Source organism: Rutidosis leptorrhynchoides, chromosome 2 (genome assembly GCF_046630445.1).
Source record: "Rutidosis leptorrhynchoides isolate AG116_Rl617_1_P2 chromosome 2, CSIRO_AGI_Rlap_v1, whole genome shotgun sequence".
Lineage (NCBI taxonomy): Eukaryota > Viridiplantae > Streptophyta > Magnoliopsida > Asterales > Asteraceae > Rutidosis > Rutidosis leptorrhynchoides.
The window spans coordinates 349,459,096-349,472,170 of NC_092334.1; the positions used below are offsets into that span (position 1 = coordinate 349,459,096).

At 34.6% G+C, this 13,075-nt stretch overlaps 1 non-coding gene across 1 annotated transcript; it reads left to right on the plus strand.

Annotated features, from left to right (window-relative positions):
* The first annotated feature begins 10,288 nt into the window (after positions 1-10,288).
* On the plus strand, positions 10,289-10,395 carry LOC139895511 (small nucleolar RNA R71). The gene has a single exon (XR_011775947.1). It is a non-coding gene; the product is annotated as a small nucleolar RNA R71 (small nucleolar RNA).
* Positions 10,396-13,075: the final 2,680 nt, after the last annotated feature.

A 13,075-nucleotide genomic window follows, 5' to 3' on the forward strand; every position in this document is an offset into this window, starting at 1 on the left:
GCCTGTACGCGGCGCACAAGGCCTGGTCAGCTTCTGTCCGAAATTTCCAATTTTCAATTAAAGATCTCTCACTTCTCGACACTTTTAGATGAAACGATTTTCACAACATATAATATTAGATAAAACTAAAACGCTTTTCACAACATATAATATTAGATAAAACTAACACGTTCCAATAATAAAACGAGTTTTATAACACCGAGCCCACATCGACCGTTTTATGACTTTTGTACAAAATACAAGTTTCAATCCCAATTTACATTTAGACGAGTTAGGACTCTATAACCCAACCCGATACCAAGAGCATAATCCCGGGGACTACCAAATCCCCAATCCGCGTCCGTATATCCAAAAGCTACCCCATCGAGCCCAAGCGCTCCTACGCAACTAGTCTAACAACTAGCTAGCCTCATAACACAATACCTGAAAAAGGTAAACAACGAGAGGGGTAAGCTAACGCTTAGTGAGTGCAATAAGTATACACATACATATATAACCTACTTACTTGCAATCACTTACACAATTTACCTCATAAACGCTAGCAATATAATTAACATACCATCGCAAAGTATAACGCTAAATCTCCAATACGCAAGCTAGCACAAACAATAGCATATAACTCGAACAATATAATATGCTACACTACAACACATAACCATGGTTATCCAAAACACAAAGGGAACAATTCTCGCGAATGAACCGTTACCCACGCAGACGCCACTAGTATGCATCACTAGTCCCTTGGGTGGTATCGACGCCCGAACTTTTGACCACCCGTTACGCTCAATGTGGTATCAATCGCCCGAACTTAAAACCCACATATCACGCCATACACACATGAGGATATGGTATCGAATGTCCGAACTTTAAAACCCGTATCCCACGCATTACTCATGATAATAAGGTATCGACGCTAGAACTTTAAACCCTTATTACATGAAAAGTACAATGTGGTATCGATCGCCTGAACTTTAAACCCACATTAGACCCACACACACGCACACAATGATATGGTATCGAACGCCCGAACTTTAAACCCATATCATAAGTCAACACGATGTGGTATCGCATACCCGAACTTAAAACCCACATCGCATTTCGTACAAGTAAATACATTACATACACACATGTATAATTATTTCACTCACCTCGAAATGCTCGCACAAGTCATGTATGTAAATCGCCTCCAAACGCAACCGAGCAAACCTTTACCTATAATACGCATATAGATATTGATGTAATGAAGATCGTGTCTTTTTATTTTGAACGGATTTAGATTGAATTTATTACACGAATTGGTTGTAATTATATGGCATTTTTATGATTTCGGATTGATTTCACTCATATAGGCAACTTTGTCCTATCCGTATAGTAATAGTTTATTTGGTAAATCCGGTTCGTTCCACAGGGAGGTTGAGTTTTCAAGGTTTTAATCGCTAAAAGATAAACTAATTAAAAGGGGAATTTTGAATTAGGGTTTACTACTTAATTGAACGGAATTTAAATTTAACTAAAACTAAATAACTAAATTAACGACAATAAAAATACAATTTAAACTAATTTATCAAAATAGAAGAAATAAGGTTTTTCATGGAAATATAGCAAAATAGCAAAGAGTAATTAAAGTTTACGATATGGCAATAAGTGAAATTGAAGAGATTTAAAATAAGGTAAAGTAGTGGCTACTAAAATATGTCCCCTCTGGATTTATGGATTATTTTTAAGTCCGATTATGATGTTTTAATATATATCCTTATATTTAATCTTCCGATTTATAAAGATTTAACTAACTAAAATTAAATCTAACTTTCGTTTCGATCTCGTTCTAGCGAACTAAATTATACCCCGACTATTCAAATTAAGATTTAATCCAGTTTTTACTTTCGTTAAAACCAAAATTATAACGGTCTTACCCTTTTTATAATTACACGATTATATAAATTAAATATTACCCAAACCACCGAATCACACTTCTAAATTGTTGTCAATAATTTGTCCATATGTCCGTCTAGGTCACTGAGGTGTTGAAGCATAATTTATGTAAATTTAATGCACTTTCGTTTATTAATTTAATAAATTATGTGATAGGGGTGAAAATATTAAATTATATAACAATGGGTAGGTGATTAAACTTAATATTAAAAATAGTCAAAGTTACATCATAACATTATAATATGGTTCAATCCATTTGTCCAGAGGTTCTACATTTTAATTACCACTATGAGTATTTAGTTGGACATTATAACGGCGTAAAAATATAAATTATATAAAATGGACATGGTAACAATAATAATAATAATAATAAACGATAACAATAATAAATAATAAATAACGATAATAACGACGATAATAATAAATATTACGATAACAATAATAAATAATAATAATAATGATAGTAATAACAACGATAATAATGATACGCGAAAATAAAGTTGGGACGTGGAGACTTACAGCGAGTTGGAACAGTAAAAAGTGATATAATTAGCGTAGTGGTACCCGGACAGAACTTCGACTAAAAACCCGTAAATTAAACGTTACAATAACCTTATTATTAAAATAAACTTAAATTAAAATTATATATAAGTATTACAGAGGAAAAGAAAAATATTGTCCTATAAAGCTCGAGCAAACTGGCTTTTTATAGATATTTGGCCTGCTACAGTAACCCATGCGATCGCATGGGTTTTATGCCTATTTCCCATGCGATCGCATGGCCGCCAGATCCAGCTCACAATTTTTTGGATTTTTACTTGTCGACATATTATAAAAATATATATAATATATAAATAATTTATATAATTATTTAAATATTATATTATATTCTTGTGCATAGTTGACTCATAATTTTGGCTCCGATGTCTCGTACATTTACGCCCGGTTTATGTCTCAGTCCCGGTTTCTCGAACGTCTTTTCGTACAATTTAATATCGTGTAATTTACGTTCCGCGACTTGCATTCTTGTCAATCTTTAGACATTTTTCTTCGATAATTTAAACCACTTGGAGTGTAACTTGTACGTTTGAGCATTTTGGACGTTTTCGCCTTTTAAATCTTCATTTTTGAGCGATCTTCGTCTTTCGTCTTCGCACTTATTTATTTAAACAATTACAACTAAAAATAAGGAAATTACAATTAAAAACATTACATTCTGGAATGATATTGCGACTAAATATTTGTTCGTTTGTAGCAATATCAATTATCCCTACACTTGAACGTTGCTTGTCCTCAAGCAATACCAAACTTGAAATAAACTTCACTCAAATCACTTCTTTATTCTCACACTTTATACATCAGTGATTTTGATATGGCGGTATGAACAATGATAGTAACGATGTGGTTTACAGTCCCACATGACTATGAAAATTTAGATCCTTAAGGAAATTGGATCTTTTTGAAAAGTTTTGATCTTTTGAAAATTCAAGCTAGATTTTACCCTAGACAAGTTTTCCGATTTAACCCTTTATCGGAGTTGCAAAATGTTTTTGTGGGTTTCAGATTTTTAAATTTTAGCTCAAAACTTGCGGTTTTGTGTCACCCACTTGCTAACCTTGTATTAGGAAAGCACACATCCAGTATACTTGTCCCGTATATTACCTTTCAGTAAACTACCGTCCGGTTGTAAAGGAAAGCGATGAACAAGCAACTGTTAAGGCAATGTCTAATGACATGCATTTGATTATGGTCCACAACGTGTCGGATGCAATTACTATCCTTTGTAGGAGAAATAGTAAAGATCACCCTATAATTTTTTGGTCTGGCACAAGGTCCTGTCTTCGACCATGCTATGCAACCACCGTTCTTACGGTTGACACCCAATTTGGTTCAGGTGACCTAATGAATTCATGATGAATTCTCAGGATTTTACGTTCAATGGTAATGAACGCATTGAAAATAGGTTTTCAGAAAACAAATCGGTTTTAATTTGATCAAAATATTTTCTCGTTCAAGCTCGAGTTTAGATATCATTGAATTCCATGAGTTTGTAATTCTCAATCTTTAAGGTCAATCTCAAGGATTGAGTAATATCAGGCTTAAAAGCTGATTTTTAATCTTTAAGGAGATTATCCTTTCTGGGGGTCTGATTCATTAGTCTTATCAAGCTAATTTGCACGGCGCCCTCCCCATTTTACAAGACAGATCCTCTCATGGTTAGGATAAGTCTGACCACATGGCGACCCTGTTTGATGTTGAGGTCCGTGGATTTCCAGCTGATTTTCGAGAAAACTTTTCAAGGTTTTTCGTAGACTCTACAACTGGTCTGGACGACAACTTCCTGACCTAAATCAAGAAGCGCGTTTCTTTTTCTGAAGACTTTACTTCATTTTAATGATGGAATTGATTCATCGTGTAGATCCATCTTTTCTTTCATTTATATTACAATTTAATGGGTAAAACAAATTTATACAGCCCAAAACAAAAGTACCTGTAATAAACTTCGCACTAACATGTGATAACAATTCATATATATTGACAAATCTCCCTACACTTGGCTTTTTTCATGCGTCTTTTTTAAAAAAAATTAAAAAATAAATTCAATCGTTTTAGCTGTTTCTCAATTTATGTCATTTTTTCAGGGTAACAATAATTTCGGTACCCGCACCTAGTTTTATCGTTCATAAACATATTAAACAAGATTTAAATTCATTTAGTTAAAATTTTTTAAAATTTTTCACAAAATTTAGAAAATAAGCCTAGTGTAAATCCGAGAGAATTTATAATCCCTCCCCACACTTGAGATCATGCAATGCCCTCATTTGCAATGAAATCAAACAAGATTAAATTCACCAGGGCAATTATAATAGAAAGGGAGTTAAAACCTCTTTAGCTCAATAGCTTTAACTTGCGGGATTTCTGTTAATTCTGTTGATGTTGATTTGTCCGTTATTCGAAAATTTCCGTCATCTTTTCACATGTTTCGCCAAAAATTGGTTGCTTTTGCTGAACTTAATTTCAGTCTTTGAAAATGCGCCTTTTACCCTTGTTAGTACATAAAATAAAATACAAACATATATACATATTTTTGAAGTTGGGTATATTACCCCATATTCATATAATATTTTTGGCATACTTTAGATCAATAATATAAAAATAATGATAACAAAATTTTTCGCCCCTTCCTTGGGTAAAGTAATTTTGGCTCTACGACCTAGTTTTCAACTCACGATGAATTTTAGAAATCATTTTTTAAAACTTAATGAAATAAAGTAAATTTTGTTTTTAAATTCACACAAAATTTAAATTTAAAAAGCATATTAATTTCATACAAAACTAAAAAAAAATTCAGAATAGAGGGAGAAGACTAGTTCTTTAGTGTCTGCTAGCGGAAAAGACCAATCAGGCTCCACTCTTGAAATAATTTGAAATGTTTTAAGAAGGCGAGTGGTTAGCTAATATTACCCTGGATTTATTTGTCCTTAGGGTAGAATGTGATGTCATCTCTTTCAGTGTTGTTGAACCCTTCATAATAGAATTTAAGTCTGTGACCATTCACATTGAAAATACCACCATTCTTGTCATATAACTCTACGTATCCAGATGGAAATGCTTGTTTTACTTCATACGGTCCCCTCCATCGGGACTTAAGTTTCCCAGGTGAAAACTTAAAACGTGATTGAAAAACTAGAACTTTGTCTCCTGGTTCAAATGCTTTCTTCTCTTTTAAGCGAGCATCGTGCCATTTCTTAGTTCTCTCTTTGTAAGATCTCGAGTTTTCATATGCTTGAAGTCTTAGTTCATCTAATTCATGCAATTGTAAGAATCGATTTTCTCCGGCTTCCACAAGGTCTGTATTACATTCTTTTAGTGCCCAATACGCCTTGTGTTCAACTTCGACAGGTAGATGACACGCCTTACCATATATTAATCGGAAAGGAGTGGTACCAATGGGCGTTTTGAATGCAGTTCTAAATGCCCACAACGCATCATCTAGCTTTCGATGCCAGATTTTTGGATTATTCTTAACCGTTCTTTCTAAAATTCGTTTAAGACCTCGATTTGTGTTTTCAACTTGGCCACTCGTTTGAGGGTGGTAAGAAGTTGAGAAATGATGATTAACTCCATACTTTTTAAGTACTTTCTCGAGTAATTGATTTGTAAAATGAGTTCCACGATCACTGATTAATGCCTTTGGAAGCCCGAATCGTGAGAATAGGTTTTTAAGAAAGCTGACAACAACTCGAGCATCGTTAGTGGGTAAAGCTTTTGCTTCAGCCCATTTAGAAACATAATCGACTGCTACGAGAATGTATTTGCATTTGTTAGAGGCGGGGAATGGACCCATGAAGTCAATACCCCAAATGTCAAATACTTCGCATACTAGGATGCTTTGTTGTGGCATTTCGTCTCTCTTGGAGATATTTCCAGATCTTTGACAAGCATCACAGGTTTTCACCATGTTGTAAGAATCTTTGAAAATAGTAGGCCAGTAAAAACCTGAGTCAAAGACCTTCTTAGCTGTATAGCTTGGTCCGAAATGTCCGCCAGCTGGTCCTTGATGACAGTGCTCTAGAATTTGTTGAGCTTCTTTACCGTATACACATCGACGAATAACTTGATCTGCTCCTATACGAAAGAGATTAGGGCTTTCCCAGAAGTAAAACTTTAGATCAGCGAAAAATTTCTTCTTTTGCTGGTAAGTTTGATTTTTAACAAGAATTCCTGCGGCTAGATAATTGGCAAAGTCCGCAAACCATGGAATTTCTTCTTCCGTTTTAATTTTCATTAGGAACTCGTCTGGAAAAGTATCGTGAATAACAGATTCGTCGAGTGATTCTAAGTTAGGATTTTCAAGACGGGACAAGTGATCTGCAGCGAGATTTTCAGCACCCTTTTTATCCTTGATTTCAATGTCGAATTCTTGTAGGAGAAGAATCCAACGAATTAGTCTAGGCTTAGCATCTTGCTTCTTGAATAAGTACTTTAGGGCTGAATGATCGGTATAAACAATTGTTTTAGATAACACTAGGTAAGATCTAAACTTATCGAAAGCAAAAACTACTGCAAGAAGCTCCTTCTCAGTAGTTGTGTAATTCAACTGAGCTCTTGTAAGTGTTTTACTTGCGTAGTAGATTGGTTGAAATTTGTTATCTTGACGTTGACCTAAAACAGCTCCCAGCGCGAAATCACTTGCATCACACATTAGCTCGAAAGGTTTGGACCAGTCGGGTGATACCATAATGGGTGCATTCGTAAGTTTCTCTTTCAGAATGGAGAAAGCATTTAGACACTCTTCGTTGAAATTGAATGTACTATCTTTCTCAAGAAGTTTAGTCATGGGTCGAGCGATTTTGGAAAAGTCCTTTATGAATCGCCGATAGAATCCCGCATGACCAAGGAAACTACGAATTCCTTTAACATTGGTTGGAGGAGGAAGTTTTGAAATAACGTCGACCTTAGCTTTGTCTACTTCCATTCCAGCTCGAGAAATCTTGTGTCCTAAAACAATGCCTTCCTTCACCATGAAGTGGCATTTTTCCCAGTTTAAAACAAGATTTGATTCTTCACAACGAATTAGCATTCGTTCAAGGTTTAAGAGACATGAGTTGAAGGAGTCTCCAAAAACAGAGAAATCATCCATAAAGACTTCTACACTTTCTTCAATCATGTCATGAAAAATTGCCATCATACACCTTTGGAAGGTGCCTGGTGCGTTACATAATCCGAATGGCATTCGTCGGTACGCAAAAGTACCAAATGGACAAGTAAATGTGGTCTTGTCTTGGTCTTTTGGATCAATTGGAATTTGAAAATAACCGGAGAATCCATCAAGGAAACAGTAGTAATCTTTTCCCGCCAAACGTTCTAGCATTTGGTCGATATATGGTAGCGGGAAATGATCTTTCCTTGTAGCGTCGTTTAGACGACGATAGTCTATACAGACTCTCCACCCAGTGACTGTTCTTGTAGGAACGAGTTCGTTCTTATCATTTAGAATAACAGTCGTACCTCCTTTCTTGGGTACTACTTGTACAGGACTTACCCACGGGCTATCGGATATAGGGTAAATTAACCCGGCATCAAGTAATTTGATAACCTCCTTTTTAACAACTTCTTTCATGTTAGGGTTTAACCTCCGTTGCCTTTGTACCACGGGTTTAAAATCTTCTTCCATTAGAATTTTGTGGGTACAATAAGCAGGGTTAATCCCTGGAATATCAGTTGTTTTCCAAGCAATTGCCTTTTTGTGGGTTTTTAAAATAGACATTAACCTACCCTTTTCGTCATCGGAAAGTTTTGATGAAATTATTACGGGTAATTGTGACGTTCCTTGGAGATAAGCATACTCCAAATGTTCCGGGAGTTCTTTAAGTTCCAAGGTGGGTGGTTCTTCCAAGGAAGATTTTATCCGGAACCTATTACCATCGGTAATTTCTTCAAAAGGTTCATCTTCCCCAGGAATTTCTTCTTCTACGTATTCTTCATCAGTGACTACCTTCAACAGCTTGTCTAACTCTATATCGACATCAAAATCTTCACCTTCACCCATCGGGGTGAAATCTGAGGTGTCGACATTTAATAGTTCTTGTAGTTCCTCCTCAATACAACAATCAATAATGTCTATTTGGAAACATTCGTCATCAGGAGACATAGGGTGTTTCATAGCCTTATCTATGTTTAATATAATTCTATCCTCACCCACACCTAAGCTGAGATTTTTCTCTTTTACGCGCACAATTGCGTCAGCAGTATTTAGAAAGGGACGCCCTAGAATTAGGGGAACCTTACTATCTTCTTCCATTTCAAGAACAACGAAATCAGCAGGAAAGATTAAGTGATTTACTTTAACCGGTAGGTTTTCAGCAATGCCAATAGGATAGTTGTAAGTTCTATCAGCTAATCGTATACACATCCTAGTTGGTTTTAAATCACCTAAGTTCAATTTTAAGTACAAGGAGTGAGGCATAAGGTTAATGCTTGCTCCTAAATCAGCTAATGCATCGTACATTACTGAATCTCCCATCAGACAAAGAATGATGAAACTTCCAGGATCTCCAAGTTTTGGTGGCAAATTTTTCTTTTGTAAAATTGCCGAGCATTCCTCATTAAGGAATGTGGTTGAAACTTCTGCATATTTTCCTTTGTCTGCTATAAGATCCTTGATAAACCTTCCATAATTCGGCATACCCGCAAGAACATCTACAAGCGGTACATTTATACAAATTTGCTTAATCATGTCAGCAAACTTGTTGTATTGTGCTTGTAATTTATCTTTCTTCAAACGTTGCGGATATGGAATCGGAGGTTTGTATACCTTCAATGGTGGTTGATTTTGAGTCTTTGGTGCACTTGTGGTTGGCATCGTATTTTCTTCCACCACAGGTTCATTTTCTTGTGAAACATGAATAGGAGTGAGAGGCTTTGGAATCTCTGGGTTAATGGTTAACCCAGTTCGTGTAGTGATTGAATTAACTTGCGAAATATTACTTGAATTTTGAGTTTCCTTACCCTTAGGGTTTGGTTGCGTGTTGGATGGTAAAGTGCCCGATTTCCTTTCAGCAAGCAATTGGGATATTCTTCCCATATCTCTTTCAAGGTTTTGAATTGACGCTTGATGATTCCTTTGTACTTGCTCGTTTTCTGTTTGGGATTGATGAAGTTGTCTCTTCACTTGCTCATTCGTTTCTGATTGACTTTTGACAAAATTCATCATAACTTCTTCATAGTTAGATTTCTTCTCTACTGGTTGCGTGTTATGATTTTGTTGTTGATATGGTAATTGAGGTAACGGTTGTTGTTGGAAATTTTGTTGAGGTGGAAATGGAGGTTGGTTTCTATTGAAAAAGCCAGGTGGTCCATTTCTTTGAAAAGCAAAATTCTTCGAGTTTTGATATCCGGGTTTGCAGGTTGATAATTAGAATTTCCTCCTTGAAAATTTCCTTGTCTTTGATTGGCCATAAAATTAACTTGTGCTACTGAGTTCATTGGCCGATCATTGATATCACAATCTTTCGTGAAATGTGGTTGTCCACAGATTTCACAGCCTACTTGCAATGCTAAAACTGTTGAATTTAGTTTCTCTATTTCTCTTCCAAACTTTTTGAATTGATTCGACAGTGAAGCTATGGTTGTATTATTGTCTTCATTTTCTTCAAGGCTTGCCACCGTGCTTCTAGGTAGTTGATCTCTAGACGGTGTCCATTCAAAAGTATGAACTGACATGTCTTCTAACATGTCATACGCTTGATTTGGTGATTTGTACATAAATACTCCTCCAGCGGAGGAATCTAATATACCACGAGTATGTTCATCAATACCACGATAAAAAGTTTGTACTATTTGCCCTTTTTGCAATCCGTGTTGCGGACAATTTCGTAACATTCTTTTTAATCTTTCCCATGCATCATAAAGAGTTTCGTCCGATTTTTGTTTAAAAGTGGTGATTTCAGTTCTAAGTCTTTCAGCTTTTGCCGGTGGGAAAAATCTGGTAATGAATTTTTCTCTTAATTCATTAAAAGTTGTGATAGAATCAGGTTTTGATGCTTTTAACCATGCTTTTGCGTCTCCGATTAACGAATACGGAAAAGTTCTTAACTTAAATGCATCTGAAGAAACATCTTTGTTTTTGTACAGTTCACATAAATCTTCAAAAGCTTCTAAATGTTCTATCGGATTGTTATTAAGTCTTCCGTCGAATTGGTTTTCACGAACCATGTGCATAAACTGCCCCTTGACTTCCCAGTTTTCAGCCTCAATTTCAGGTCTTCTTATAGATGAAAGAGCGAGAGGGGGAACAGTTTGTCTGGTATTCCACATCGGTAGATCATTTGGATCAGGTGTTACTTCAGCCATTTCTTCTTTAATGACGATGGTTTCTGGTTCAGTTTTGATTTCTGGTTGACCACTAGTGTTTCCTACTTGTTTATCTTTTTTGTTTCTTTTCGGTGTTTTCGGTTTACTAGTACTACCTAATTTTTTTTGTTTTTCTTGTTTTAATCTTTTGTTCAAGTTTCTCTCAGGCTCTGGATTAAGTGCAACGAGTTTAGGATTTCCTGAACGGGTCATACAATTACAAAATTATATGTAGTCTTGAAGGATTTATTCACTAAGTGTATGAACATTGAACTTTCTTGAAAATGAATTTTCACGAAAGGATCGAATAACTAAAAACGATGATAAAAACCTTTAAACAAACAGATTTTCCTTCTGATTTTGCCCACGTTTCGAATAGCCAAAAGATGCAGCAGAGGGGCAGGATTCGTTTGGTCTCAATATAATTGAGTACTGTTTGGCTCCAATAACCCAGTCCACGTACAAATCCAACTATTACTACGAATCAGAAAAATTATCTATTTATTTAACTGCCAACTTTCCCCGGCAGCGGCGCCAAAAAGTTGATGTAATGAAGATCGTGTCTTTTTATTTTGAACGGATTTAGATTGAATTTATTACACGAATTGGTTGTAATTATATGGCGTTTTTATGATTTCGGATTGATTTCACTCATATAGGCAACTTTGTCCTATCCGTATAGTAATAGTTTATTTGGTAAATCCGGTTCGTTCCACAGGGAGGTTGAGTTTTCAAGGTTTTAATCGCTAAAAGATAAACTAATTAAAAGGGGAATTTTGAATTAGGGTTTACTACTTAATTGAACGGAATTTAAATTTAACTAAAACTAAATAACTAAATTAACGACAATAAAAATACAATTTAAACTAATTTATCAAAATAGAAGAAATAAGGTTTTTCATGGAAATATAGCAAAATAGCAAAGAGTAATTAAAGTTTACGATATGGCAATAAGTGAAATTGAAGAGATTTAAAATAAGGTAAAGTAGTGGCTACTAAAATATGTCCCCTCTGGATTTATGGATTATTTTTAAGTCCGATTATGATGTTTTAATATATATCCTTATATTTAATCTTCCGATTTATAAAGATTTAACTAACTAAAATTAAATCTAACTTTCGTTTCGATCTCGTTCTAGCGAACTAAATTATACCCCGACTATTCAAATTAAGATTTAATCCAGTTTTTACTTTCGTTAAAACCAAAATTATAACGGTCTTACCCTTTTTATAATTACACGATTATATAAATTAAATATTACCCAAACCACCGAATCACACTTCTAAATTGTTGTCAATAATTTGTCCATATGTCCGTCTAGGTCACTGAGGTGTTGAAGCATAATTTATGTAAATTTAATGCACTTTCGTTTATTAATTTAATAAATTATGTGATAGGGGTGAAAATATTAAATTATATAACAATGGGTCGGTGATTAAACTTAATATTAAAAATAGTCAAAGTTACATCATAACATTATAATATGGTTCAATCCATTTGTCCAGAGGTTCTACATTTTAATTACCACTATGAGTATTTAGTTGGACATTATAACGGCGTAAAAATATAAATTATATAAAATGGACATGGTAACAATAATAATAATAATAATAAACGATAACAATAATAAATAATAAATAACGATAATAACGACGATAATAATAAATATTACGATAACAATAATAAATAATAATAATAATGATAGTAATAACAACGATAATAATGATACGCGAAAATAAAGTTGGGACGTGGAGACTTACAGCGAGTTGGAACAGTAAAAAGTGATATAATTAGTGTAGTGGTACCCGGACAGAACTTCGACTAAAAACCCGTAAATTAAACGTTACAATAACCTTATTATTAAAATAAACTTAAATTAAAATTATAATTAAAATTATATATAAGTATTACAGAGGAAAAGAAAAATATTGTCCTATAAAGCTCGAGCAAACTGGCTTTTTATAGATATTTGGCCTGCTACAGTAACCCATGCGATCGCATGGGTTTTATACCTATTTCCCATGCGATCGCATGGCCGCCAGATCCAGCTCACAATTTTTTGGATTTTTACTTGTCGACATATTATAAAAATATATATAATATATAAATAATTTATATAATTATTTAAATATTATATTATATTCTTGTGCATAGTTGACTCATAATTTTGGCTCCGATGTCTCGTACATTTACGCCCGGTTTATGTCTCAGTCCCGGTTTCTCGAACGTCTTTTCGTACAATTTAATATCGTGTAATTTACGTTCCGCGACTTGCATTCTTGTCAA